Source organism: Triticum aestivum, chromosome 7B (genome assembly GCF_018294505.1).
Source record: "Triticum aestivum cultivar Chinese Spring chromosome 7B, IWGSC CS RefSeq v2.1, whole genome shotgun sequence".
NCBI classification, from domain to species: domain Eukaryota; kingdom Viridiplantae; phylum Streptophyta; class Magnoliopsida; order Poales; family Poaceae; genus Triticum; species Triticum aestivum.
In genome coordinates this window covers 735,613,457-735,620,813 of record NC_057813.1, presented here as the reverse complement: position 1 = coordinate 735,620,813, position 7,357 = coordinate 735,613,457, and the positions used below count along the sequence as shown (strand labels likewise).

The following is a 7,357-nucleotide window of genomic DNA, read 5'->3' as shown; positions in this document are numbered from 1 at the left end:
CAGGTTCTGCTATTGGTTATTGACCGGAGATGTGTCTCGGTCATGTCTACATAGGTCTCGAACCCGTAGGGTCCGCACGCTTAACGTTCGATGACGATATGTATTATGAGTTATGTGTTTTTGATGACCAAAGTTTGTTCGGAGTCCCGGATGAGATCATGGACATGACGAGGAGTCTCGAAATGGTCGAGACATAGAGATTGATATATTGAACGGCTATATTTGAACACCTGAAGTGTTCCGGAAATGTTTCGAATAAAACTGGAGTGCCTGAGGGTTACCGGAACCCCCCGGGGGAGGTCATGGGCCACATGGGCCTTAGTAGAGAGAGAGAGACGGGCGACCAGGGCAGGCCGTGTGCCCTCCCCCTTGGGTCCAATTGGACTAGGGAAGTGGGGGCGATGCCCCCCTTTCCTTCTCCCTCTCCCTCTCCTTCCTTCCCCCTCTCTCCCTCTTGGTGGAATCCTACTAGGACTAGTAGTCCTAGTAGGACTCCACTTGTGGGGCACGCCCTAGGAGGGCCGGCCGCCCCTCCCCATTGCTCCTTTATATACAGGAGCAGGAGGGCACCCTAAATCAAGGAGAAAGGATTATCGTGATCCACGAGACGGAGCTTCCGCTAAGCCCTGTTATACCTCGGGAGGGCAGATCTGGAGTCCGTTTGGGGCTCTGGAGAGGGGGATCTTCGTTCTTCGTCATCACCAACCCATCTCCATCACAAATTCCATGATGGCTCAACAGGAGTGAGTAATTCCTTCGTAGGCTCGCTGGTCGGTGAGGAGTTGGAGGATATTCTTCATGTAATCGAGTTAGTTTTGTTAGAGCCTGATCCCTAGTATCCACTATGTTCTTAGATTGATGTTGCTATGACTTTGCTATGCTTAATGTTTGTCACTATGGGCCCGGGTGCCATGATTTCATATCTGAACCGTTTATGAATTCATCATTATATCCATGTGTTAGATACGATCTTGAAAGTTATAGTCACCTACTACGTGTTATGACGAGACAACTCCGGAGTGACAACAACCACGCCCACTCTCGGTGATGACCGTAGTTTGAGGAGTTCATGTATTCACTATGTGTTAATGCTTTGTTTCGGTTCTCTATTAAAAGGAGGCCTTAATATCCCCTAGTTTCCAATATGGACCACACTGCCACGGGAGGGTAGGACAAAAGATGTCATGCAAGTTCTTTTAATAAAGCACGTATGACTATTTACAGAATACATGCATATATTATATCGATAAACTGGAGCTAGTGCCGTATCGCCCTAGGTTATAACTGTCTCATGATGAATACCATCCAACAAGTCACCGATTCAATGCCTATGAATTTATCATATATTGTTCTTGTTAAGTTACTATTGTTGCTGCTACTGTCACACTTGCTACAATATTACTGCTGTCACTATTATTGTTACTATTACTGCTATCACTATTATCAAAACTATCAAACTACTTTGCTACTAATCACTTTGCTGCAGATAATTAATCTCCAGGTGTGTTTGATTTGACAACTCAGCTGCTAATACCTTGAAATATTCTTTGGCTCCCCTTGTGTCGAATCTATAAATTTGGGTTAAATACTTACCCACTACAAGAAATACATCAACTTGCGACCATCACTATTGGTCACTGAATGGTCATTGTTTTTCATTTGGGACCTTTTTTGACCAAAAACGGATGGTTAAAAGCTGGCGGTCGTAAACTGAAATTAACGACCTTCTTTGTGATATGTAAAAGGTCGTTGGTTCTACGACCAAATTTTTGGTCACTGGTAGCCTCCCCAGGCCACGTAGGATCCAGCGTGGCAAGCTGACATGGATAAGATTCAGCGCAGTCCAATACGGTGTTCTACATGGGCCAAGCCCACTAATTCAGCCCATTTAATATTACTTTTCCTATTAATTCTGGTTAGCCACATGGGCCAGGCCCAAAAATTCGGCCTCTTTATTTTCTAGGCCATGGCCTTTTAGTCTACTAATTTTCTATTTCCAACCATTATATATTCAAGCTGGTCCCACTAGTCGTCCAACTTGTCATGTTCATCTCTAAAATTGGTCCCACATGTCAGAAATGTACAAATTGGACAGATTATTTTCATAAGTGGCCCCACTGGACAGGTTTCCATTTCACAAGTTTTCAAATCACATACATAATCAATATTTCAAATAGAACAAATAACACATAAAATTCATCAAATATACCACTAAATAAATCTATTACAATCTTTACAACACAGATATGCTACAATGAGTTGGACTTCACAGCTTCAGACTTGGCTTCACACTTCACAGCTTCACACTTGCTTCACACTTCACGACTTCACACATGAGCTTCCGTAAAAGAGGAACCACAACAATTTTAAGTCTACAATACAACATTTGATACTAATCAAGGATAAAAACAAAAACAACTAATAGACTTAAATGTGAAGGTAGCATGGAACTAGTGATACGACAACATGCAGAAAACACTACAATGCAATACTGTTGTAAGTTCTATCAGTGCTGCAAAATCAGCACTGCACAATGAAGCACATAACATTTGGTACCAAGCAAGCCCTCACAGAATAAACAAAGTTGAGTTATCCATACAGCCATCTTGCAAATAGACCATCGTACTAACACCACACACAGAATAAACAAAAAGAGGAAACTCAAATCTCCATGGAGAAATAGACACCAACTCTGCATCATCACAATAGCAATTCAGATCTCACTCAAACAGAAGGGCTTTACACAAACCCCGCACGAGCATACAGAAACTTCTAGAAATGGGCGTGGAGATGGAAAGAGCACTTACTTGGCCTGGTATTTCCCCTTGGGAAGGATGGTGTGGTCCACAGGGGGGGAGGACCCTGATCCGCCATGCCTCGTTGGTCTCAACCTAGGAAGAAAATAGTGCGATCATAACTCAAGCCAAACCAGCAAGGGTACGAGCGAATGGATCAAGCAGCAAGCAGAACACATGAAAAGAAGAAAGAAAATCATATATATTATAAATAAGCAAAGGAAAACAATACATGATGTCTCAGAATTTTAAAGCTGAATATAAGCATAATACTGATGACTAGTAAAACCACATAGCTTTTACAGCTTCAAATGCTATACAATTATAAATAAGTAAAGGAAAAAATACATGATGTCTCGGAATTCTAAAGCTGATAAGCATAATACTGATGACTAGTAAAACTACATAGCTTTTACAACTTCAAATGCTACACAATCTCCTTAACCCCAAACCACATAGCTTTTATCAAATCACACCCAAAATACAGTAGCTACAGCTACACCCAAACTAGAGCAGTTACAGAATCATCACATATGTAGTTGGCAGGAGGAAGAAGCGACGGATCGAGGAAATTGTCTCACCCGCAGCAACAGTAGGCAACGAGCGAAGTTGAGGAGGGTCAGCGGCAGGAGCAGCTCAGGGAAGTGGTCGAGGAAGACAGTCGGCAGTAGCAGGTCCATCACACCCATGACCTGCCTACCGTCGTGTGCCCCCGTGAAGACGCCGGGGGAGGTGGCGGAGCAGCTCAATAAAAGGAATAAAGTATGATTAACTGATAGCAACAAGTATACAACAAATAGGTAATTTTACAACAAGGAAAACAATAATTCCAAGAGTTGTACTTTAAAATGATTATCTATACGGGTTACTTATTTATTCAGCAAGGAACCACAACATATTTCTGTAGAAAAAGAACATGTATTCAAAATAATCACCAAACAAATATGGGAGCATTGTTGAAGACCTCGCACCAAGACCATTTGTGTACTTGAGTATGGTGCAAAAAGCTACCACGTGTGATTTCAATCTCAATGCAAAATAAGAGACACAATGCAAGATGATACTAAACTGAATGAGGCAAGCAGTTAACAAGTACGCAATCCTTCCTACTCCATCACAAACCGTACATCAACTGAGTAGGAACACAAAAAAATACTAGTAAGCATCAGATTCGCAAAAACGAAAGAAAATCAATCAACATGCAATAATCAAGTCAACCACATAGCGGTCGTCTACTCTCTACCCTCACTGACTTTGTCCATGCCGACCGAATGCGCGAAACTGTCGTCGTGGATCAAGCGTTCCTGCCCATAGGCGCTAGCTTGTTGCCCCGGTGTGCCTTGTTGTATGCCTGGTGGCGCCGCTCCCTAGCGTACATCACCCAGAAGATGAGGGACAGCATCACCCAGAATATGAGGGACAGCATCACCGTCGTGGACACCAGCACCAGCCCGATGTACACCCACTTGCTGTACCACTCAAGCGCCGGGTAGTAGTTCTAGCTGATGTTTCTGAAGGTGTCACGCACGAAGGTGCAGTCCTGCAGCTGCACCAGGAATAGACCGTGCTAGATGTTTCTAATTCCAACTGAAATAAATGTCTGGAATATCCAAGCCAACATTTACGACATTTTTGATGTTCTCGTGGATTAGATATACCTATTCTGAAACACTAATCAACCAAGCAAGCAAAACCTTCTGAAATGATAGGATCTCTTATCTGTCCTTGATATATTATTATGACTGCTACCAGAACTACATATATAATGAGCTGCAACACTTTGGTAACCTGTAACCAACAATAATTACTAGCCCTGGTAGATAGATGCTACACCTCTGGATTTTCATGGACAAAGACTCATACATTCATGAAATTTACTGAACATAAGCCATGAACAGAAAAACTATATGTTTCAGTGACATTGGAATGCAAAACACCAATGGTACATGCAAAAACAGAACTCGTGAAAATAATATGTGAGGCAATGACTGCCGCAATACTGTCCAGGAAGACCAAACCAGCACTGTTACCACATACTTGGGAGGCTAGTATCTGTAGAGGTTGAGGGACGCCAGCCTCATGTATCTCTCCATGCTCAACCTCTGGTACATCGCTGGGATCGTCAGCCCGCCCACCACAACTGCGGGATTAGATTGCCACCACAAAAACAATCAGTCCATCAGAGGAGGTGAAGTGATCCAACTCAACCATGGCGTCGAATTATGAAGACAGACGCAATATTATTTAGACAAGAAAGCGGAGCAAAGAGAATGGAGGGAGGCAGCACCGTGCCTACATAGCACCATGTGGGGAGGTCGCGCGCGAGCCTGCCGACCAGGGCAGCGGCGGCGAGTCAGGCAAAGACGCGCCCAGAGCCAGGCTGGGCCTGCACGACACGGCGGAAGGCGGAGGCAATGCCGACGAGGCCAGAGCGGATGAGCGCGGCGAGCTCGTCGGCCGTCGGCTGCAGGTCAGGGATGGGCGGCACGGGGTGGCCGAGGAGGCGCGCGGCCCTGGACCATGCGTACAGCACGACCAGGAGGAGGAAGAGCACATCGGCGGCGAGCGACATGGCCGTGTATCCGGAGGCGCCGTGGAATAGGATCCACGAGGCGACAACGGTCGCTAGGAGTAGGGCGCTTAGGTCGGCCCGGCCTCGGCGCCACAGCACCACGTGTACGGTGAGGGTCGTCGATGGGGTGGGTGGGTTTGGAGGCGGCGGCGGATCGAGATCTGAGGAAGGGAGAGGGCGGCGGCTATAGGTGCGTAGGAGAGAGGGGGATGAGAGGACGAGTGGTGCGGGTTGTGTTAGGGCTAGTTGGGTAAGACGGTGAGGGGGTCAAGTCTGCTGTTGGATCCGGGATGATTTGACGGTTCAGACCGCCTACGGTAGGGTTATCCGGGGGAGACGTCCTGATTGGTTGGAGACTATGGGTGTAATTTAAAAGATAGTATCTAAGGGCTAAAAACAAAGGGGTTTATGAAGCAACTACCAATAATATTTTGCAAAATGAAACCACTAAAATTTTCACTCAAGTTATACTACATTTTATGGATGATAACCAACCTGTATGCATTTCCGATCGTTCTAGCATTTTTGGGCCATTTAAACCAACTTGTACCAAATCAGGAGGAACCGGGTTAATTTGAACTACAACAACTTCATAGTTTGCTCTTTGTTTTTTCCAAAAAAATATTTTTAGCTACACATGTATATATTTCATCACAGAACACTACGAGTTTTGTAAGATTCCACCCGCAGCTACGAGCGGTTATGCCCATGGTTTTAACCGCGTTCTGAAATTGGCATAAAGAATTAAAGAAATCAAAAACATGGAAAGACTTTCCATTGTGTTATTATATGTGACCTAGTGTCTAGGGTGCATCCTGGAATGTCAAACAATGTTGCCTAAGGAAGTTTTCATTTCCTTTGGACGAAAAATCAATTTACCATTTTTCAAGTGCCCAAAATGAGTTTTTTTGTGAAAGACCTAACATGTATTTGTTGCAAAATTGTACCAAATCAATTTTCTAAAATACTAGGCCATATTTAATACACAATTGACCAAACGCTTGGGGTGTAAAAACCTTTGATCCACCTCTCATGAAAAAGACAAATTTCTGCCGATTCAACTCGAAGCGGGTCAAATTTGAACTGCAGCTGGCTCATAGTTTCCTCTTTATTTTTCCCAAAAATAATTTTAGGTACAAAAGTATCTATTTAATCAGAGAAACACCAAATTTTTTCCAAGATTCAACCACTAGCTAGGAACGGTCATGCCCGCCGTTTTGACCGCATTTTGAAACGGGCATAAAAAATTAAAAAAATTAAAAAATTTGAAAACCTTCGCATTGTGTCATTATATGCCGCCAAGTTACCAGGAAAAATAATAAACTTGTAATACAATAATTATTTTTAAAAAGTGTTCTCAGAAACGAGCTATCATGTGTGGAGATCAATGGCTTTCAGGCCAAATGATCAATCTTATGGCCACATTCATAGCATAGTTTGTTCAAATCATCTCATATTGCGAACAAGGGTGCATATTGGAATGGAAAACAATGTTGCCAAAGGAAGTTTTCACTTTCTTTGGACAAAAAAATCATTTTCCATTTTCCGAGTGCCCAAAATGAGGTTTTTTTGTGTGAAGGACCTACGAAATAATTGTTGCAAAATTGGACCAAATCCATTTTATAAAATATTAGGACATATTTAATGCACAACTGACCAAATAGTTGGGTGTCAAAAGCTTTGATCCACCTCTCATGAAAAGACAAATTTCTGTCGATTCAGTTGGAAGCGGGTCAAATTTGAACTGCAACTGGCTCATAGTTTCCTCTTTATTTTTCCCAAAAATCATTTTTAGGTGCAAAAGTATCTATTTAATCAGAGAAACACCAAAAGTTTTCCAAGATTCAACTACTAGCTAGGAACGGTCATGCCCGCCGTTTTGACTGCATTTTGAAATGGACATAAAAAATTCAAAAAAAAAACAAAAAATTGGAAAACCTTCGCATTGTGTCATTATATGTGGCCAAGTTACCAGGAGAAATAATAAAAT

General features: G+C 43.1%; 1 pseudogene; it reads right to left on the bottom strand.

Moving 5' to 3' along the window:
• Positions 1-4,840: 4,840 nt before the first annotated feature.
• LOC123158672 (reticulon-like protein B12) lies at positions 4,841-5,872 on the bottom strand (annotated as a pseudogene).
• Between the last annotated feature and the right edge of the window lie 1,485 nt (positions 5,873-7,357).